The following is a 24,952-nucleotide window of genomic DNA, read 5'->3' on the forward strand; positions in this document are numbered from 1 at the left end:
ATATAAAGCAAATGTAGCAGGATGATGTAGCTGAACAAAGCTAGATATGAATGTGTATGAAGAACCATAAAATGTATATTGATGTTGCAGTAACAGTCCTATCACCAAGTTGAAATAGTTATCATATAGGAAACTGTAGTCAGAACAGTAGTGTGTATATAACTGTAGCTATTAGAAATGTACAGCATATGTATTGTTATTTGAAGGTGTTAATATTACTTTATTTACCCCACCCTATAACCACATATAACCCATTCCACATGAAAATGGTATGTGCAATCACAATTAACACCCCTGGACGTTTGTCCTGTTGGGTCATATATATTTGCATGTCCGTTGATGCATCTGCCCTGTTCATACATCCACACCTGATGGCCTGTTGCCATCAATTAACCCTGCATGTTGTTGGACTGTGTATTTCTGTTCAAATTATGCATGTGTTATGCACGCTGTTCAATGGTGTGAATATCTGGGTGTTTGGTTAATGGGAATACTAATGCATGCTGTTACAACTAATTGTGAATGGTATTATATGTCACTAACCCAAACTGTCATGACATAATGCAAAACATAGGACGACAGGGAAGGTGGGTTCCAATGGACCCACCTCTCCCACCTCAGCTGGCGAGTGCACCTGGCACTAGTGCCGAGTCCGGACCCTCCTCCGGTGGCCCTGTGCCACCTGTGGGTGGAAGCACTGCAGGGGATGGGGCTCGCCCCCCCTCTGCAAGTGTGGCCGGAGGAGAACCACCACTCACCCTCCGTAGCGTCCGGACTGTGGTGCATAGGGAGATTTGGGACTCTGTTCTCGAGCCCCTACGCCAGCTCGAGGCATGGGTGCCGCAACAAATGGGCATGCCTGTTGCCCCGCCTACACAGCCCCCAGCACAGCCCTGTCCTGGGCAGTGAGGGAACAGTGGCAACTGCCTATGGGTGTGGATATCAGTTCCACTGTTGCCATCTGTGGGCTCATGGGCTCTGGATATCCAAACCTCCGTTCCCGTCAATTGTGTAACCCCCCCACACATGTCATACACTGCCCCTGTATGCGTCTTGTTTGTCTTGTCTGTTTACCTACCCAACCTACCTCCCCAGCTGTACCGACTTCCTTCACCTGACATACCACTCTCACCTGAAAAAAAAAAAAAAAAAGGGCACTCTGTACCCACAAAAAATTACGCCCCATACATAGCTGCCCATTCCGCACACATGTCTGCTGGACATGGAACCTATCAATTACAATTGGCTGTACAACAAGTATTATTGTTGTCCTGACACCTCTCTCAGGGGTGGAAGGTTTCAAATGTCACACCAAATTACATACATATGCACAGCTGTTGCTGATGAAGAAATGGGCAGCTATGGGCCTTACCTACATCCCTCCTGCACATCCCAAGCTTGTTTCCCTACTGTCTTACCCTCTTAGTGACCCCTTTTTCACCACTTTCCTGTCTCCCCATTTTCTTTTCTTTCAAAGAAAATAGCGCGCGTGTGCGCAAGAGTAAGCACATTTAAGCGGTTGTAAGCAGGTGTGCGCTTGTCTGCGCGGAGCTAAACGCCAGTGCGCATGCGTGAGCTCCGCACAAACCAGCACTAACCCGGTTACAACTGCTTAAAAGTGCCTTAGTCACTTTGATTGACAGGTCTTGTAGTCATTTCAGAAGCAAAATAAAATCCCACTGGCAGTCCCGAACCCAGGACCTTGGAAACAGTAGTCTGCATGACTGACCACTAAGCCATGAATCTTATACAAGGCCATTGTGCTAAAATAAATATATCATGTAATAGTAGGAATGAATGTAAAGGGAATACAGATGTGTAGTACACAAAGTATGCCATTTAGAATTACTATCAAAACTAGTGGATTTCAATAATAGTAGTGTGTGAACAGAAACAGCCATGCTAGTTGGTAGCTAATAGGTAATAATGTCACTATAGCACCTTGCAAGCCACACACATACTCACAGCAGGATAATCACTGCCCATACCCCACAACCTCTTACAGGAACACATCTGGACCAAGTAATAAAATATGTGGAGCAAAGGCCCAAAACCAGGGACACATTACAAATAATGTTACAACAAATGCAGACAGTTCAGAGAGTAACAGGGTCTGCATTTTGTGGGATGTTTGGAAGGGTATGAAGTCTGAAACTTGAATGTTTGTCACCATATTCTGACTTGAGCCCAGAGTGATTTCCCAGACAAAGGTGTGCATGAGATATTGATCAAAATATGAGGCAGAAATGTGGACAACCTGCAAATATCTGTACACATGACGGGTCTGACACCACCATATTTGAGTAGTTAAGAGCCTAGACATAGCAACAGTGAATGACTTACAGGGATGCCCCACAGACTCCAAGTGAAATGTACAAACAGTAGGCAGAAAGGTGTAACACAAGCAATGGTAACTATGGAGTCCTGAAAGTATTCACCACTTGCATGGCAGAAAAAGTGTAGTAATACATATGCTCATGCTAACCCACAGTCACAACTGCAGCATACCAGACATTTTAATGGGTGTACCCCACTGATATGTACCATTTCATGAGGCAGATAACAGATGAACCTGAAAGTCTCTGGGGCCTGCTCAGCAGCATACTCAAATACCCTAATAGATGTCAAGGCCCACACCATGGCCAGACCACACTGCATGCTGTAACACCCTAGCAGATATAGCAAGCATTCCAAGGTGTGAATGTACATGGAAAATAGGAAAGGTACAGCAGCACACTACAGTCAGGACACCTAGCAGGCATACAAGTAGTGACTGTAAAGGGCAAATATTGAAGCCTTAGCAACAAAGTGCAAGCAAAAGTGAAAGGAAAGCACACACACACACATTAACAGTAGTAGTAGTTGTAGGTGTCAGTGTACATACAGGAAACTGGAGAAATGAATGGAGGAATGTTAATCTACAACAGACCTGGAAATATGAGAGAGATACCAACCTTTACACTCACAGAACATTGTCCAGAGCATAACAGCATGGTCCCTGCCCTTAAAATCTGAAAGGGCTACACCTATCTCACATACCTTTTTATAGCACTGTTCTGAAATCACAGTGAGAACTGCAATCAGTACACAACTGGCTGCATGCAATTAGCAAATGCAGGCTAACAATTGGTGCAGAGGCCATCACATGGGCATATGCAGATACCTACAAAAGTATGCTGTACTCCCAGTCAAACCATGCAATACTTTCATTGCACCCTGAGAAGGACGTGAGAGACATACAGACAGAGAGAGAGAGAGAGAGACAGAGACAGAGACAGATAAAATTGCAATTAAGCAGACACAAACAAATTGTTCAGCAACAGCCACCTGAAAGCTGACAACTGGGAAGTGGAGCAGCAGGACAGAGAACCAGATGGCAACACAAGCAGCTGTGACAAACACAGGTAATATAAAGTAATACTATAAAGGTCTACATACTGTGAACCCTCCATATGTGTCATTGGTCTGTATCCATATGTATATGAAGATGTGTAAAGGGCAGGGGACATACAGCAACTATCAGTGAAGGCTGTACATACATTTGTATGTGAGAGCATCTATGTGCACATATCAATGTTGGTTGATTGTAGGTTGTAGTGCCATGTACAAAGTAGGTTTCACAGTTATGTATGTTTAGCAGTATGTCAGTGTGTGTATACAGTATGGTAGACAAACATGTTGATATACCTGTCTATCATATGGATACGTATGTATGTCAACATATGTATGTGTATATATATATATATATATATATATATATATATATATATATATATATATATGATATGCATATATGTATACATACATAGAGAGAGAGATGTAGGAATACATAGAGAGATGTAGATAGAATATTGTACAAACATATATATGTAATGCACATATACATATATAGATATATGTAGATACATATACATAGACAGACTGATCTGACTATCTACAGGTATGACTGTATATGATGACCTTCAACACTCCCTGTCCCACCCCCTCTGTCACTCTCACCCCCTCTGTGTCCCCCCCTCTCCACATCTATTGCAATATATGTACATCAATATATATATGTGTATATGTATATATATATATATATATATATATATATATATATATATATATATATATACATATATCTATATATATATATATATATAGAGAGAGAGAGAGAGAGATGTGTGAGGCACATGTGTACAGATGTATTGCAACAGGTGCCTGGTGACAAAGGCATGGAGTGAACACCAGTGTCAAAACTAGAGTACCATACCACATTCCAAATCACCTACACCAGTAACCACCAGATATGTGATTAGCTGCCCACCACTGCATGTGTCAGGGGTGAACAGGGTCATGAATGTGTACAATAGTGGCCCCAATGATATTCACATTGGCACACTATCCCTGGAATACCTGCACATGGTATGTGTCAGCGAACATGGTGTGTCAGCTATGGACATGTAGGTCGGTGTACCCCTCCACACCACATAATGGATGCCATGGTATGGACCTCACATGACAGCTACAGATATGGAGAAGGACACAGTGACATGTACAACACTGTGACAATGCACTCAAACACATTACCAATGCACAGTGACTGACAACACCACAGAGTACACATATACTACCCACATAGAGGTTACCACTCCCGGATTTACATATGTAAGTCACACCCATGACAGATGTCCAACAACCATAGTAACACCTCACACCATCCACAACCTAAATGACTGCTGTGTGTCGTCTGTGCCACTGCAATAGAGTGCACATGTGGAGGAAAGAGTTCCTACCCACAGATAAGACATACCCTGCAATAAACCACACAGTGTTAAGAAGCAAGACTCCCCATGAGTACATGTCACACATACCCCTGCTGAATGTTAGTCAGATAGGTAATATGCCATATGAGTCACCCTGTGTAACTGTGTGACAGCAGCAGGTACCATCACACCACATGTGTCACAATGGTTAGGGGAGCAGAAAAGTACGCTGCTGTAGTCCCAGGGGCAATAGCATATTGTATAGTATTGTATTGTAATGTAATGTATTGTGTTGTATTGTATTGGTATGTTGAGGTGCCTCCTTCGTGGAGTGGAACCACTGCTGCTGTGCGCCAGTATACAGGTACATATCCTGTAGTCAGGCTAGTGTTTCATAGCACTTCTATATGTGTGTTTAGCTCCTGTCAGAGTTTATGTAGCATGCAACTGGGGATACCATCAGGTCCCATTCATGTTGTGTATTCTGCTGTCCTGAGGGTGGCTCTCACCTGGACATCTGTGATGACAGTCAGGTTACAGTCAGCTGGGATAACTATGTCTTATGTTGTGGGAGAGGGCGGGGTGACACCTGCACTGAACCTGTCTGCCACAATGTTGTCAATATCTGTGGTGTCAGTGAAATATTTGTTGTTGTGTACTAACTATGGGCATAGAGGATGGATCCTGACCAGGTTGCTAACATAACTGAAGAAGGCCTTCTGGTTATCTGTACTGTCCCTCTTGATTTCCCTCTCAAAGTTGCCCATGGATGTTTGTATGATGGAAAACAGATCCTTACTAGTGCTACTCAGACATGCCCTCCCTTTATGGAATTATGCTCTGTCTTGCAGTAGCTTCCATCTTCTGTAATACAATCTGTCTATGGCTGGGGTCCACCAGACAGGATGCTGTCCCTTTGTGGAGAGTGTCTTGGTCATATATGGGATTGCATGATCCATGCATTCTCGGAGATGTCTGTAGAAAGCAATTGTGTAGGGGTCAGCATTGTGGGTTGTATCTGCCACTGGCCCAGTGGGCTGAAAGGATACCATGTCACTGCTACAAAGTGTAAAGTTTGCATCTGTAATGTTATTCTCTATAGTCGTTTGTGCTGGTGGTGGAGGTGGGATACGTATATCCAGGGCAATCAGTGTGTGGTCAGCTCACAGTAGTTGATGATGTAGGCCATACAGTACCTAGATACAAACCCCCAGAGTGAGGAGGTGCTCTTGACCTGAATCAGTGTTCTGACTGCTGGGGTTTGGTAGTATGTCGTATGGAGTGTGCCAGGTACTGTTGCACAGTTGCTGGCTGAGCACTGATACCTGGCCATTTACATGTGTATCCACCAATAGACAGACAGATGCTATATATGTGAGATATGTTGTATCATAACAGTCGAGTAGCATGTGTGGTATGTGTGCCAGATTCTGCTGACATATATTGCTGATATCAGGTTATTTTCTTTCTCAGGTACATGGCCCACCCGCGGAATCCCACTTACTCCACAGCTGAGGATGAGGAGATACACCAGAGCCTGGTGCGGGATTATGCAATACTCTTTTCCCGCACCAGCCAGAATCAGCAGGAGAGGGCTGCACTGTGGCAAGACCTTGTCCGTCGGGTAAATGACATAGGCATTCATAATAGGACATATGAGCAGGTACGACATCACTGCAGTGATTTAATCAGACATGTCCGTCAGCGTGCGTCGGATATCCACAGGCAACAGGTCGCCACAGGTGGTGGGGTGGCTACACATCCCCCACTCACCAGACTGGAGGGACTACTCATGAGTGTAGTGGCTCCAGTCCGCCAGCAACAACAACAGCAGCAGACATGCATTATGATGGAGGCTGGAGCCACGCAGCAACAAGACAGTGAACGTGCAGGTAATATGCCATATGTATAGCTGACTGTTTTGTACACTGGTAGTTAATGCATGTGTGAGGTGTGTCCTTGGTTTGTAGCTGTCACCATAGTATTTAATGTGCAAGTGTGATATCCTCAATTTTAGCAGCTGACCTGTGAAAGGCGACTGTTGTACTACTGACCTGTATCATACTCAGTAACAATGGCACAGTTGTGCCCACTGACATTAGTTTCTTCACGTCTGCAGGTCCCTCTGGTATAACAGCAATGCAGCGTATCCATGCTGGTGAGTGTGTATTAACAATTCCTGTAATAGTTTTGATAGTAATAGTACTATTTGGCTCACTTAGTAGTGCTCTTTGTATGCATGTAGGTGTGTCTGTGTCTGTGTGTTGATATCATGCATACTGAGTACTGTACAATTGTGCGAAACTGTGTGCATGTGTGCATGTGTGCATGTGTGCACCTGTGCATGTGTGCATGTGTGCATGTGTGCACCTGTGCATGTGTGCATGTGTGCATGTGTGCATGTGTGCACATGTGCATGTGTGCACCTGGCATGTGTGCATGTGTACATGTGTGCACCTGTGCATGCACCTGTGCATGTGTGCATGTGTGCACGTGTGCATGTGTGCATGTGTGCACGTGTGCACCTGTGCATGTGTGCATGTGTACATGTGTGCACCTGTGCATGTGTGCATGTGTGCATGTATGCATGTGTGCATGTGTACATGTGTGCACGTGTGCACATGTGCATGTGTGCACCTGTGTATGTGTGCATGGGTGCATGTGTGCATGTGTGCACCTGTGCATGTGTGCATGTGTGCATGTGTACATGTGTGCACGTGTGCACATGTGCACGTGTGCATGTGTGCATGTGTACATGTATGCACCTGTGCATCTGTGCATGTGTGCATGTGTACATGTCCACATGCACCGTGTACATGCACAGGTGCATGTGTACATGTGTGCACTGTGCATGTGTGCATGTGTGCATGTGTGCATGTGTACATGTGTACGCGATATGCACGTGTGCATGTGTGCATGTGTACATGTATGCACCTGTGCATGTGTGCACGTGTGCATGTGTACATGTGTGCATGTGTGCACGTGTGCATGTGTGCATGTGTGCATGTGTGCATGTGTGCACCTGTGCATGTGTGCATGTGTACATGTGTGCACGTGTGCACGTGTGCATGTGTGCATGTGTACATGTATGCATCTGTGCATGTGTGCACGTGTGCATGTGTACATGTGTGCACCTGTGCATGTGTGCATGTGTGCATGTGTGCATGTGTGCATGTGTGCACGTGTGCACGTGTGCATGTGTACATGTGTGCACCTGTGCATGTGTGCATGTGTGCACCTGTGCATGTGTGCATGTGTGCATCACTGGTAATGTGTAGACATCATAAACTGTGTTTCCTGTTTCCCTCCCACAGGTTCTGGTGCTGCTCTGGTGTCATGTAGCAGGGAACCTGAATCAGGTGCCGTGGGTACTGATAATGATGACATCTGTGTAATGGCACAGGAAGGTATGCCAGGGTCCTCCATTGGTCAGCCGATTGACAGTACACAGCTGTCAACCCCATCAATGCGCACAGTTGTCCTGCCAATACACCCTTTGTCACCAATGTCCCTAGGTGATGGACAGCATACAGTGGGCATTGACCAGGGTAATGTGGTATCTGTGGCACATGCCTCCCCACACAGCAGCCATGGGCATGGCCCAGAGATGGTACCACACAGACAGATGTCCATTGGTTCTCGTGGGAGCATCCGTGGGCGTACTGCCCCTGTCAGACATGCCCACAGAGGTCTTACAACCTCAGCTATGTTTCGGACTGTCATGCAGGCACAGTCACATATGGAACGGTACACCAGACAGGGTCTGAGGGAACTGACAGCATGTCGCACAGCCATGACTGACAGTATGTGTGACATTGTGGCTGCCATCCGTGATTTCACCGATGTCATAGACAGATGTTGTGGGGACATATTAGACCAGATCCACAACTACATGTCCATGAGCCAGGGTGATGGTGGGCGGTTGAGGCGTTGACGTGGCTGTATGCCAGCAACAGCAGCAGCTGGAAGTCATCGTGGATGACAACAGGGCCGCGGCCACCCCCATAGTGCCAGCAGCAGCCCCAGCAATGCTGGGTCTGTGCTGTCATCAGACTGCCCCAGGAGACCACGTGCACATGGCTCTGGCCAGGCCCGACAGGGATCTGTGTCCAGTCAATGAACACCTGCTTCTGATGACAGTACCCAGTCTGGGTTGGTACTGGATATGGTCCGTAGCACCCCTGCAAGGCACAGGTACCGTGTCCGTGGCCAGAGACACTGATCTGTATGACCTGGTAGGTACAGTCTGTGGCTGTCCACAAACACCAGTATATGGCAGCCATGAGGTGGAACTGTGTGCATCCATACACACATGCAAATTGACAACACCTAGGGCTACCGCATACACACACACACTGCATCAACATTGCCCCACCTTCTACTGCTGTCCCTCATCAACACACATACACATACTTGTCAATCGGTGGTATTGGTGGCTGACTCAGGCATACCAAGTTCACACCCTGTGCATATGATGAAACTGTGCCACCTCCTGCAATCTGTAACAACTGTGCAGGTACAGGTTAACATGTTGCTGATGCACAGGGTGACCACATATATGTGTAGTAATAGTATCATGTTGCTAACAGTACTGTGTGCTGAATTAATTGTGGGTATATCACAGCATGCCTGATGCAGTAAGTGTGTGATTGTCATGTACTGTTGTCTACACCCATGGTAATTACCATAGTGTATCATCTGCACATGTTGGCATACTGGTGGTAATGATGTCAACAGAAGGCTACATACATAGGTAGCACAGGGGATAAGGTAATGAATGTAGTAATACACAGTGATGGACATGTAAATTGCAAGTGGCATGTTGCCCACACTGGACTCTGCAATGCAGATGTTTGAGGATGTTGATATGTGTGCAGTACTACACGACTGGTACAGGACACACAGGAGCACCCTAGCACTGCATGCTCACATCTCATACCATGCTAGACAGCCCCAACACACAAAACTAACTGTCACAGGAGGGAGAGTCCCCATATATGTCAGGGATACTGTGGTGGCAGTCCAGGTAGCATACATCCTACTAAGTATGGAACCACTGAGTGAAGGCTCAGTGTCTGTTACTTGACATGTGTATTACTGCAGGTATGAGCACATGGGTTTCCATCCAGATATTGTACATCCTGACAGTACATGGTCTGTACACTTGTGTGCGCTGAGACTGGACCCTAGCCATCTGACCCGTGTATTTCCATGTACATGTACATAGTGCCTGCATATTTGCAGTGTTACCTACTGGAAGTGGTACAGCTTGTTTGTTGTACAATGGACTACATGCAGTCCTGTTTACTGTAGCTTTGTTTGCATGCATGTTTGCTTGCAATTACCCTGGAATACTGATCACACCTGCAATGCATAGTTGTAGAGCTTCTGTGGACTCCTAGTGCCATCTGCATAGCTTACTATATGTATGTCCATGTCCCACTTTACAGGATGTCACTGTTTGTCCTGTTCACATGTACATTGCCTGTGACACAGTGCATATGACTTACCTGGCATGTGTCCACGTGAGCAGTCATATATGCTACTGCTAACTAATCACAGGCACTACACCTTCACATATTCATCTTCTGTTGAACTACCTGCTTCGCTAGGAATGGCCTGCACCTGTCACCCCTGGGCTTTCAGATATTGGCAAAGGCTCTTGCTACCCCCATAGTGCCTATGTTAGGCAAGGCTCAAATGACAAACCCACCTTCATAAGTATCACAAGGGATAAGAAACTAAGAGTAATGCTACCCAACGCCAGAAGTCTAAACCTCCAGATGCATGCACCCGAAACTTTCCTTGGCATGGAGAACATCGATATCTGTGCAGTAACATATGCCTGGTTCAGGGATACTGAGAGCACACCAGCACTACCAGGTTTAACCTGGTTGATTTCTTTGAAACAGTCACCAAGGCCATTGATGAGGGGAAGGTGGTTCACACAGCCTACCTGGACCTCGCAAAAGCCTTCACAACAATACCCCACTTGGGCATTCTAGAGAAGCTCACCAGCTTAAATATAAGCCCCTATGTCACTAGATGGATTGCACAGTGGCTCAAGGACAGAACCCACATGGTTAGCATTGCTGGAGCCATGCCAGACTCCAAACCAGTTACGAGTTTGTCCCACAAGGCTCAGTCCTGGGACCTCTCTTGTTTGGTATATATTTATTGGAGGTACAGGCCAACACGGACGGACTGTGGCTGACCAAATATGCAGATGACTGTGAACTGGCCACTATAATCGACTCTCCAGCCGACACAAGCATCTTCCAAAGGGGCATCATAGAAACAGACAACTTGTGCCAGAGCCATGGCCTTCAGCTGAACAGTGTTTAGAAAGGGAAATGTGCATCCTGTAGTCTGTTCTCCTAGTTGCCAAAAGAGACATTTTCCTCACACACACTAACCCCCCTCAGTCAAAAACACACACTTGCCATTTGCAGGATTCAAACCCCTATCTGACTATGTTATGACATTTGAACCAGACACATTAGCAGAGTGTGCTATTCGCATTACTAGGAGGTTTTCCTTCTCTTGCTTTACTTATAGGGTGCTGACATCATCAGTGTTTAGAAAGGGAAATGTGCATCCTGTAGTCTGTTCTCCTAGTTGCCAAAAGGGACATTTCCCTCACACTCCATTGCACACATACTAACCCCCCCCTCAGCCCAACACACACACACATGCCATTTGCAGGATTCAAACCCCTATCTAACTATGTTATGACACTTAAAACAGATGCATTAGCAGAGCACGCTATTCACATTATTGGGAGATTTCTCTTCTCCTGCTATACTTATAGAGTGCTGACATCATCGGTGTTTAGAAAGGGAAATGTGCATCCTGTAGTCTGTTCACCTAGTTGCCAAAGGTTTCCTCACACACACTAACCCCCCTCAGCCAAAAACACACACTTGCCATTTGCAGGATTCAAACCCCTATCTGATTAAATTATGACACTCGAGACGGACACATTAGCAGAGCGTGCTATTCGCATTACTGAGAGGGTTTCCTTCTCTTGCTGTACTTTTAGGGTGCTGACATCATCAGTGTTTAGAAAGGGAAATGTGCATCCTGCAGTCTGTTCACCTAGTTGCCAAAAGGGACATTTTCCTCACACACACTAACCCCCCTCAGCCAAAAACACACACTTGCTATTTGCAGAATTCAAACCCCTATCTGACTACGTTATGACACTCAAGATGTACACATTAGCAGAGCGAGCTATTCGCATTACTGGGAGGTTTTCTTTCTCCTGCTATACTTATAGAGTGCTGACATCATCGGTGTTTAGAAAGGGGAGTGAAGGGACATTTCCCTCACACACACACACTAATCCCCCTTAGACAAACACACACACTTGCCGGATTCAAACCCCTACTTAACTATGTTATGACACTTGAAACAGACGCATTAGCGGAGCATGCTATTTGCATTACTGGGAGGTTTCCCTTCTCCTGCTATACTTATAGAGTGCTGACATCATCTGTGTTTAGAAAGGGGAATGTGCATCCTGTAGTGTGTTTTCCCAGTTGCCAAAAGGGACATTTTTCTCCCATAGACTTACACACACACCAACCCCACTCACACACAAACACTAAGCATTTGCAGAATTCAAACCCCTACTTAACTATGTTATGACACTTGTGACGGACGCATTAGCAGAGCATACTATTCGCATTACTGGGAGGTTTCTTTTCTCCTGCTTTACTTATAGGGTGCTGACATCATCTGTGTTTAGAAAGGGGAATGTGCATCCTGTAGTGTGTTTTCCCAGTTGCCAAAAGGGATATTTTTCTCCCACAGACTTACACACACACACCAACCCCACTCACACTGAGCATTTGCAGGATTCAAATCCCTACTTAATTATGTTATGACACTTGTGACGGATGCATTAGCAGAGCGCGCTATTCGCATTACTGGGAGGTTTCATTATAGTGTGCTGACATCATCTGTGTTTAGAAAGGGGAATGTGCATCCTGTAGTGTGTTTTCCCCGTTGCCAAAAGGGACATTTCTCTCCCACAAACTTACACACACACCAGCCCCACTCACAGTGAGCATTTGCTAGATTCAAACCACTATCTAACTATGTTATGACACTTGCGACGGACGCATTAGCGGAGCGCGCTATTCGCATTACTGGGAGGTTTGTTTTCTCCTGCTGTACTTATAGGGTGCTGACATCATCGGTGTTTAGAAAGGGGAATGTGCATCCTGTGGGGAGGCAGATGCCAAGCACACTCTCGCTAAGCTGACATTCCCTAGGGCAAACAACCTAGTGTTGACCTCTACACCCATATGTTTAATTGTCAAATGCACATTATTTGTTGCTGATAGACTGTTTGCACATCTTTATTGCCATAGCATTCCCTGTTTGTATGAACAACTTGTGCATCTGTGGAAGATGTTTGCATATGGGAGGGATCCACTATATCACGTATGTCTCTGTAGTCATTTAACTGAGTGCACTGGGCAGACTGCTGTAATGTGGTTGGTTCCTGGAATAACACGTAAAAATACCAGATATGTGTGTCCAACTGCTAAACTGAGATTTGGCGTAAGTGTGTGAGCATGCCCAGTTCAGCCTTCCCATGGCATGTTGTCTGACATATGTCTCATTTATCAAAGTGTGTGAGCATGCCCAGTGTGAGCATTCCATATGTTGAACTATGCAGCCCACCACATTTGTGGATGAGTGTGAACTTCAACAAATATCACCGTTTATGGTTGTGTGTTGTGTGTCATGTTGTGTAGTTACTGTACAACTGCTTTGTGTGTGAACACAACAGGATTATACTGTGCCTGCAGTGTTTGCATGGGATACTTTGCATACAGTTGTCAACATCCTTTCACACTGACCTAACACTGTAGTACTGTATAGTGTACTGGTAGTACTTTGACTGTGGTGGACAGTATCCTGGGCTTTAGTGCTATCACTGCTTTACATTTCGATAGTGAGCACAACAGCCTGGTTAGGGGCCAGTTGTGTACATCTGACCATGTTGCATTCTGTTCAGATATGAACTACCTAAACCAGGCTTGTCCAACATTGGTAGTGTATTCCACAACATAAGTGTACATTTGCAAACACTAGCGATGTGCCCTAGTCCATGTCTAATGCTAGTTGGAGAGTGTGTTCGTCCTTCAACACACATTGTAAGTGGAGTTTGCCATGACATATGTCGTGGTTACTATACTGTGCCTCTGTCTACCTGCGACATGACAGTGATACCCAGGATAAAGCTACCATCTCCCATCCATTCATCAAAATTCCTATTGAGGAAAATTGATAAGTGACTCTATGGGTAGCCTGTACTGGGAGTTCACTCATGGGTGGGGGTGGCTTCTGTGTTATTGATCATGCAGTACAGCTTGTCCTATGTAAGTCAGTGCTGGGGTTCAGGTCTCTCATGTGCATAGCTCACTGCCATTCAGATTGTACAAGGTGCAGCATGTTTATTGATACCAGCAACACAGGCAACACATGGCATCTGTGCAAGCTCTTTGATACTCCTGGTGAGGTACTGTTGGGGACTTTACGGTTGATGGAGGTGTCTGCTGAGATACATCCCACAGGGGCTATTGTAGTCAATTGTACCGCTGATGGAGGATGACTGCAGAGCCACAATGACCTCCCCTTATCTAGATCTGACAACCTTCATGATTAGGTGGGTATATGGTATGTTTCTGTAAACACTACAGCACATGTTTGTCCAATGCAGGATATCTATCACCTTGTGTCCCCAGGTCTCTCATTACATGTTAACTACATAATGGGTTAACACCTATGTGGTAATTGGTGGGCACTTACTGTATATCCACGGGGGTTGACTATACACTTTTCTGCAATTAGCTTGCTGACATGGCTATGGCACCAGTTGTCTGTTTTATGTGGCCCTTTTGTGGGATGCTTGTGTCAGCTGGTGGATCATATATGGTGAGCAGTTTGTAGTCCTCTGCAAACATGTTCAGACACAGTCTTCCATGTTTGCCTGTACCTATGGGACATATATACCAGACGAGGGAGATCCCAGGACCAAGCCTTGTGGGATGCCAGTTATATCTGGTTTGTAGTCTGACATGGCTGCAGCATGTCTGACCATGTCTGTTCTGTCTTTGGTCTGGTTTGCAACCCCTCTACTGACATAGGGGTTTATATTTAAGCTGGTGAGCTTATCTATAATGAACACGTAGGGTATTGTATAGAAGCCTTTGCAAGGTCCAGCTACGCTGTGTGGACCACATTGTCCTCATCAATGACCTTAATGACTGTTTCAATTTAGTCAAACATGTTTTGGGGCAGGATCTGCACTTAAGAAAGCCACACTGGGTAGGGTCCGGTGTCAGTAGGTCCCCAATATCTTTATGTCTGTGGTACATGCTGATCCTTTCCATAGCTGTGCAGACCGAGCTTCTCAGGATTCTGGGGTAGTAGTTTTCAATATCCATTCAGGCAACACCTTTGTTGAGAAGGACCACTGTTGTTGTACACTGCTCTTTGGGTACATATTCTGTGGTAAGGCTGACATTGAGCAGTAGTGTGATTTGGCATTCCATTCATCTTGGAGTCCATGTTGCACTCAGCCCAGGACACTATCTCATACCATTGCTGCTGTGTGTTTTGCTTTGCAGATGCTGGCTGTTACCTCAGCATCTGCAATGTCAGGGGGCCAGCAGTCTGCTGGGATAGATATTCTGCATTCTGGGGGGGGGGGGGTTTGCACTGCACCTGGCAGGATGTATGTTGGCAATATGTGTGTGTGTTTGTGATATTTGTGTGATTCAGAGCATATCTGTGAATTCCCAACACAGTTCCTACCATCAGTTGTGAAAGCCTTGGGATTATCCTTAGTGTCCTGTACAATTTGTATCTTCATAGGTTCATAGGTTCATACTAGGCTATCCACCCTAGGGCATTTGTTAGCCTAGCCAGAGTGTGTGTGGCTTTTGCCACCCTTGCTATGTGAATATTATGGCCATTTATGATTTGCTTTGCTGTGCCTCTGTCTGGACATGACACAGTGAAGACCCCCAGTGTAACTCTACAATCATCCATCCACTTGGCAAGATTCCTGTTGAAGAGTGTCAGTGAGGGGCTCTGCCTAACATGGAGTGGGATTCTGGTCCACATCCTATTTCATTATTTGTTGAGGTTGACATCTCTCACTCTCACAGCTCCGATGGCTTTGAGTTTTCTGGGGTGGAGCATGTCCATTACTCCTGTGTTGGGCATGACCTTCTACAACAGGCATGCAATGCCTCTGTGTAGGCAGTATGTGACTGCATTCAGCTGGGATGTCTACAGCCAGGCAGCATATGACAAGTATTTGAGACCCTTTATCCTCTTGGTGAGGTACCTTTGAGGTCTTTCTAACTGCCGCAGGTGTCAGGTAAGGTACATCCCATATGAGGCATTGTACTAGATTATGGGTGTGATAAGAGAACAGTATAGGGGCACAATGACCTCTGTTGACATAGATGTGAATCCTTTCCTGATACGGTGTCAAATGTAGACAGTCTTCCTAGCCACATTGGCAATGTGTGTGTCACATAACAGGTTACTGTCCACTTGTGTCCCTAGGTCCCTGATTACTCCTTCCATACATAATGGTTTACCACCTATGTGGTAATTTGTGGTACCTTGTTTGGCATTTGGTGGGACATTCATACTGTCCAGTGTCTTCAGGATGGCTGGGTGGGGTTCCAGTGTGTGATAGTGTGGTCTGTAGCATGCTACAGACTGTACAGCAGTCTTGCCTACAGTTAGTTGCACATGGGTGGACTCCAATGCCTTGTGCATTGTCAGTTACCTGGACGTATGGGTGTCTGAATATGGATACTCACCCTCCTTTTATGTTTTGTTCCAGGTTTTGGGGCCATGACACATGATATGTGGTATAACCTGGTAGTGCTGGTGTGCTGTCAGGAGGCTTGCAGCAAGTTTCTGTCACTGCACAGACATCGATGTTCTCCATACTGGGGATGGCCTTGGGAGCATGCATATTGGGGTTTACACATCTGGCATTGGTCAGCATTACCCTTATGTTTCTTTCCACTTATGTTTTCTAGGGTGGTGGGTTAGTCTTTTCAGCCTTGCCTACAAAAGGCTCTATGGAGGTAGCAAAGGCCTTATCCAATATCCAGACGCCCAGGGGTAACAGGTGCAAGCCATCCCAAGAACAGCTGCATGGCTTGTCAAGCATGACATCCCAAGCAGACAGACATTGGATCCCCTTGGAATGACACCAGTAAGTGTGCCACTTGCTATGACTGATCATTCCGTGTTTGTACTGTGGCATTATTCTTGGTAAGGGTTGGATGCTGCAAATGGTGAGTGTCATACTGGCCTGGACTACATAATCAGAGAGCTCATCTATGTCTCTTTTCATGTAGTCTAGGGAGGTACATCTCAGGTCATTCACACCAGCATGGACTATGACTGCATCATATTTCTACTTGCTTTAGAGTGACCTGCATACTTCTGTTATGTGGCGTATTGTGGCAGCCTACAGGCAGCTTACTGTACCCTTTCCCTTGTTCAGTCTGGTGTGTGGGACAGCAGTGTGTCTGACTATGGAGTCACCTATTACAACTGTATCAGGCATGTTGTTTCTCCTTCTGGCCTGTGACTGTTTGGCACACCAGCTTTGTGTACTATGTGTTGCATGTGCTATGTTTGGAGGTTGTTTGATTGGGTGTCTGCTTTAGAGGCCTCTGTTGGTATGCTGTGTTTGTAATTTGTGCCTCCGGGAATGTTTTTCTGTGTTTATGTGTTTGGTTTGCAGTTGTGATAGGTCTATGTGGGACTGTGTTTGTGGTTACCTTCTCCTCCTGACTAGTTTTGGGAGTACTGAGTTGAGGGAGCTGAGCCTCCAGTTTGGATAGATGGTTGCATCTCTCACATATATTTGTATTTCTTGGGTGGAGTTGGGGGTTGTCTGTGTACTTGGGGCAGGTGTAACATTGCCTCAGGATTCACAGATTCAACTTGTTGTGGCTGGCCTTAGTGGATTGTATGTGTGGACATATTTTATTGCCATACTACTGATCAGTGATTACTTCATTGTTTATGTTTGCTCTATCATATAGTAGCTTCCTCATTCTCTTACATGGTTTGGTTATGGCTGGTGTCCACCATGCCAGATGCCTGCGTGTATGGTATTGTGTCTTGTTTTAATTTAGGATTGCATAATCCAAGCATTCCTGGCAGTGCTCATGGAATAGCTGTATTACAGGTTCTGAGGTGTGGCCCATATTTTGCACCTGCACAGGACCTTTAATGGATTCCACATCAGTTTAGAGGAGTGTAAATATTGCTTTACTCATGTTTTCCACTGTGGTTTTCTGGCCAGGGACTGTTGTCAGGATTTGTATATCCAGTGTGATTACTCTATGGTCTGGTTTTAGAAGTGAGCAATACACTTCTCGTCTTGCCATCCAGTACCCATGTTGCTGATTATCACATCCAGTATGCTTACCCCTCTTGTGGGAGTGGTACATTGTTCCTGGGCCTTTTGGTTTATGGATTCTATGAACTTTTGTCCTACACTGTTGGAGCTAATATAATGCTCCCAGTCTATGTCTGGGTATTTTCAGTCACCCAATATAATGTGGTTTGGAGGACTTGATATATTCATGTATTCCAGCATAGGCCAGTTGCAGTTCCAGGTGTTGGGACAGTAGTCTGTAGCAGGCTATAAACTGGGGGGCAGTTTTAGCCACTGTTACTTGACCATGGCTAGTCCATGCTGCTTCTTGTTGTGGTACCAACATGGGGGTGTGGTTATCCTTGACAATTCTTGCTAGTCACCCTCCTTTTGTAGCTTGTTCCATGTTTTGAGTCTGTACAGCACAGTATGAGGTGTAACCTGGTAGTGTTAGGGTGCTGTTGTGAGCCTTGACTCAGTTTTCTGTTACAGCACAGATATCAACATTCTCCATACTGGGTGAGTTTAGACTGCATGCATCTTGCTGTTTCGACTTATCCCTTATCTTATTCTTATCCCTTCTGATACCTATGGAGATAGGTTTGTGTTTTGAGCCTTACCTATTCAGGGCACACTGTGGGTAACAACAGCCTTTGCCAGTATCCATACGGCCTGCACTGATAGGTGCACGCCAGTCCTAGCAGGTGGAGCATCATGTCATGCTCAGCATGTCATCCCAGACTGGCACACATTGGATCCCCTTTGACTAACTGCGATATTTCAGTCAATTATTGCACTTGATCATCTCATTGTCATATTGTGGCATGATGCTTGGTGAGGGTAGGCTGTTAGTCAGGGTCCTCAGGTGTGCATATAGTACATGGTGTTACATTACTTATCACATGGCATTCATGCCTCAGGTGGTGCTGCAGGGCTGCCTCTGTCGGATGCGCATATTACACTTCCCTGTACATGTTTGTGAGCAGGTCATGTCATTGTAGGCATCCATGTTATTATTTGAGTGAGTCAGAGGGGTTATCATTCCCAGGGTTCCTACTGAGCCAGTGTATGTGCTATGCGTTGCCTCTTTGCCAAGGCCAGGGCATACTGGGCACGCCTCCTTCTGCCTACTGGGGCAGGCTCAGGTTGTTCCTCCTCTGAGTCACACTCTGCATGTGATGGCCTTGGCAATGGTGGGGGGCTGTTTGGCCCGGCCCTATGCTGGTCCTGCTGCAGCTGTTTTCGCAAGATCATATTATGTAGCATAGCACATACCATGACAATTTGGGTACATGTAGTTGGTGTGTACTGCAAGGCTCCACCAGATGTGTCCAGACACCGGAACCGTGACTTGAGCAGCCCAAACACACGCTCTATTACATTACGTGTTTGTGCGTGTGCCTCATTATGGCGTTCCTGTTCAGGTGTGTGTGCATTTCTGATGGGTGTCATCAGCCACGGCTCCAGTGCATAACCTGCATCCCCCACTAGGTGTCCGTGCGGGATGTCCCCAATGGCAAATGTCTGGTACAGCTGCGTCAAATGCCAGATGTGGGAATCATGGTAGCTCCCAGGACAGCCAGCACACACATTCATTATTATGCCCTGGGCATCACACATGACCTGGCAGTTGATGGAGGGGAAGCCCTTGCGGTTGATGTATGCCCTACCCCTCTCACCAGCTGGTACTTTGATGCATATGTGCGTGCAGTCTATTGCACCCACTACCTCAGGGTATTCCGCTATTTGCTGGAAGAGACGCATATTGCTGGCCAATACCTCACGGGCATTAGGGAAATATACATGATCACCGACATGTGCTGACATGCATCCAGGAACTGGTGCAGTACCCTGGAGGCTGATGCCTGTGATATCCCCATCATATCACCAGTTGGTCTCTGGAAGGTACCTGTTGCTAGTATTCTTAGGCCAACACATACCTTGGTTTCCACTGGGATGGGTTCCCCTCTGTTGGTTCTGTGTGTGAGGCATGGCCTGCACAGCTCCACTATTTGCTGCAGGAGGTCTCTGTCCACTCTATAGCGCTCTACTATCTCCAGCTCATGTAACCCGTGGTAGGTGACCCTGGGCCTGTACACTCTTCTCCATCTCCTCACTGTGGGTTGTCTGGCACCATCTGCATTGTCACCACCCTCAGCAAATTGCCTATGTCTCATTATGACAGCTATGGCAGCCCCTAACATTTCTGCTCTGAGTTCAGCTTTTTCAGTTTTCACTTCTAGTAGCTTACTCCTGTCTTGCAGTGTCTCTTGAGAGAAACATCCTGCACTGCTGTTTGCAGAGTTTTAAGTGCTGGGCTAGGCTACTATTCTGCCTGTGTAATTGCCTGCTTCTAATTGTTTTCACCTGCTAGCTCCAGCAGTATTCCCTGCTAGCTTCCTACTAAATCTGTTGCTTCCTTTTTCCTCTCTGTTTCCTCAGGGAGGAGCAGTGTGCAAACCAGCAGAAACACGCTCACAGTGGCTTACACGCGCGCACACATGCTTACACGGTTCAGAATCTGCTTATTCAGATTAAAACGCGTGCACGCCTGCGCAAACAGTGTTAAACATCTCCCAACACGCTCCCACATGCTCAGTCTGCCTTACACGCGCCCACACTGTCTTACTCGCGCTTCATGGCGCGCACACATGTACATGCACGCCCAGCAAGAAACTTCGGTGTAGGTAACAGTGTACACCTTCCATTTCTTGACTTTCTCATGCTTATCTAGTGGCATACCTCTTTCCATGATATCTGTCTGACATCTGTCATGTAACTCTGACCTCCAATGAACTTGCATTTCTTTCTACCATTCCCCCCTGTGATGTCACCTATCTCCTACTCTGTTCCTCCCCTTTCTGTAACTCTTACACTGCTCAGACTGTGCTCATTTGCTATGTGACAGTGGAATTCAGTATCCTAACACTCATTTGCATCAGATTGCCTACTAATGCTTAGTTACATGTCTTAGACTCAGCTTCCCCCCTTAGCAACCACTACACGGTGGCCATGTTGGTTTTGGTCTGCTGGTCCCTGCATTGACATTCCATGTATTGCATAAAACCCACATTTGTGGGTTTATAACCTTCGTTTTTATGTTTTATACAGTGCAGCCCGTTTGCGCGGGGCTGCGCTGGGTTTTAAAAAAATTATATTTTTAATATATTTGCATCAGGTTACTTTGCCAATGGCCACATATTTGGCCATTGGCATGCTGCCTGACACATATGCACCCTTTATTTGGAGCTGACATGGCTCCATTGCAGTTTTTGCAGAAACGTACTCAGTTGTCAACTGAGTACATTTCTGCAGCTAAAATGGCTCTTACACGGGCTGTTCTGGGCTTCCTGGATCGCTAATCATCCTCATTTGCATGCTATTTGGCTGCAAGTGAGGTGATTAGCTTATCCACGCCCACTCTGTGTAAGAGACGTTTTAGCTTGTCTCTTACACGGACTTAGGGCTGTTCCTGGATCGCGAAGGCTGCATGGAGTCTTACACTACTCTTAGACTCCGTGCAAGCCTTCATGAATCCGGCCCACTGACTTTGACTCATATTTGTGGTCTGTTCCTCATTACATTTATGTTTTTTTATCAAACCATTTAGGAATCAATCATTAAAAGATAACAGACAAGACAAGTGACATTTCATATTTCATATCCTTCAAAAAATGCATGCCTATGCAAAAATATGTCATTCTAGCAGCTTTGTAATTACATAAGAGCAATATTTAAAGTATGTCCCTTGTTTTGGACCTTAGTTACTCTTTATATTCTTGGCCTTGTCACTTATTCTTGCACAAAATGGTCAGGTGAGGTGTACAAGATGAAGTTGCTATATCTGCTGGGTGGGGGCGGGGTTGATCATTGAAAAAAGAAAACCTCTCTGGTCATTTTTTTCAGTTAACCATCTGGCTTTGCAGGAATAATGCATATTTGTGTAAAAAAAGTTGGAATACTTGGTCTACTGTTAATGTGAAATAAAGATGAAATTGCATTAATGTATTCACAGATAACAACATATTATAGATATATTTACAGCATTTTATGGAAAACAGTTTGGCTCCACAAAGGGTTGATAAATTGTCCTTCTGACACCCGGGTAACCTTAGATACTGAAATCAAATGAGATTATATTGAAAAAGAACTATGCAAACTGTATCCAAACAAAGCAGAAAGGGAGATTGAATTAGCAATAATGAACCAAGAACACTTCAGCAAGAATTACAGTACCATTTTCTAGGTGGTATAAATATGAGGAGATTCCACAAGATTGGAGACATGCACTTATTAAACCTGTCTTTAAGAGAAAGGTGAGTAGGGCAATCCCAGAGTCATACAGACCCTTAAGTTTATTTTCATGTTGTGGAAAAATAATGGAGAAGGTAATACTGGATACGTTATTATCAGGACTGGAATGGTTGGGACTTGAAAACATATATCAGCATGCATATGTTTTAAACAGTTCTATTACCACCTGTAACATGGCATTCTATAACAATATAATAACAGCTATGACTTAAAATCTTGCTGTGATGTAATTTATATTGATTTAACTGTAGCATTTTACAGGGTCGATACACAAAACATTGATCAATAAATTAACACAACTAGGTATTGATGTACTCTGGATAAGATGGATAGTTGCATTTTATTTATTTTATTTTACATTTGTTTACTGGGAAAGTCCGACTTGACACAGATCCATTTTCAGCGGAGGTCCAGGGAGAAAAGCTCCAAAATGCAATTACAATACATGAGAGAAAAAAATAAAATAAATAAAGCAAACATATAAGAAATATTGTAAGAATACATAGTAAAGTAGAGATTAACAATTCATAAAAGTAGACAAGTAGTGATGTATATAATATACATTAAAGCACACCATTGTTTAAGACATTAGGTAATGTGTGCTGATTTAGTAAACAGAGTTATTAGTTCTGTAAGTTAAGTTTAGTAAAGGGAGTTAAGTTTAATAAAGGGAACATAGCTTACCAATAGGACATGGCAAGGATTTTGCAGCAATTGGACAAGTGAAATTCAATGTTACAAGTCAGCGTGTCCCACAGTGTTCTGTCCTTGGCCCATACTTGTTTAGATTGCATCTTTCATATCTATCTTTTTCATTCGAGGTGTTCTACAGTCTGCATGCAGATGACTTGTAATTGGGTAAACTGATTACATGCACTACAGATAGGGCATGTGTGCAAAAGAACTTGACTAAATTGACCATTTGAGCACAGGTGACTAATATGCTGATAAATACAAGCATATGAGATTTGAGAGACATAAATTGAAAGGTAAATATGTAATACAGTACAACGTAATAGTGATTGAAACTATAGACTCCTTTAAAGACGTGGGTATATGGGTAGATCCAGCTTTGAGTTTTTCTAATTATATCAACCAATTGATTAATGATAGTTATAGAATTATCGGTTGTATAAAAAATTATAAAGTCGAAGAAATCAGATATGATGAAGTCATTGTTTGTTAGTTACATCAGAGCCAAACTTGAGTATGGAAAAACAATATGGAAACCTTATAAGAAAACAAGCATAAATAAACTTGAAAGAGTACACTGGAAATATACCAAGGGCATCCATGGATATGAAAATGTAAGGTATTTTTAAAAACTAAAATGTGAACTTGCATAGTGTCTCAGGTCTATAATACTTTGTCAAATATTCACTTCAGTGAATGTCTGTTCAACAAACACAAAACAGTAAACATTAATTTAAGCCAAAGTTCACATCTACAAATGTTTTACCCAGGGAATGGAGTTAGTTGGCTAAGTTCAGAAATGTGCCCCTTTCCCCGCTGTAGTGTGATCTTGGAGTTGGTATATATATATATATATATATATATATATATATATATATATATATATATATAAGTGGAGGGGGTTGGGGGTGCAGCCCCTTACCTGGATGTGTTTGATATACTGTGCTGTGGTAAATTTGATGTGTTGGCCAAATTCTTCTGTTTCCTGGATAAACCATTCATGGATGTGAACATTCACTTAAATGAACATTCTCTGTTTTGTGTTCATTGAAGAGATGTTCACTGAAGTCAGCATTCAACAAAGTAATATAGACCCCAGTGTCTCATACTGATATTTAAAAGCAGACCTTATGCAGTTATATAAGGTATTTAGAGACAACTATCTCTGGGAATATTTGGGCTTATCAAAAAGTAGTAGAGAATCATCAGGCTGCCTATGTAGAAGTTTCTATAAGAATGAAAAGTGTACTAACTGGTTCTCTGAGAGAGCAATTGATGCATGGAATAGACTACCATATTAGGTTAAAGCAAATACTAGTTTAGCTATTTTTAAGAACAGGCTGGGTACATATTATGAGAGCAACTCTTTTGGTATATTGGCAGGCCAGAAGGGCATACATACTCATGTTTGAAGTATGTGTACATGTGAAGACATTTATGTATATATGTATGTTTGGATATATGTATGTCTAGTTATCAACTATCCTAGAGTTCCAAGAATGCCCCAATTTTATAAAATATGTGTGGTTTCTGATAAAGCATTGAAGATTATAGTTATTAAATAATGGCAAACATTTGCGTTTCAGACTTCATATCCTTTGGAAAAACCATGTTAATGAAAAAAAAATGTTTTTCGACCAACTTTCTGAGAATATAAGAACATCTCTGTTTCTGAGCTTCTATCCCTCATTATTTTTAGGAGTTGTCCCTAATTGTTTTTATAAAAATCAAATGCATATGCACAGTAAAATGGCTA

Source organism: Protopterus annectens, chromosome 2.part0, assembly GCF_019279795.1.
Source record: "Protopterus annectens isolate FY-2018-M chromosome 2.part0, PAN1.0, whole genome shotgun sequence".
NCBI classification, from domain to species: Eukaryota; Metazoa; Chordata; order Ceratodontiformes; family Protopteridae; genus Protopterus; species Protopterus annectens.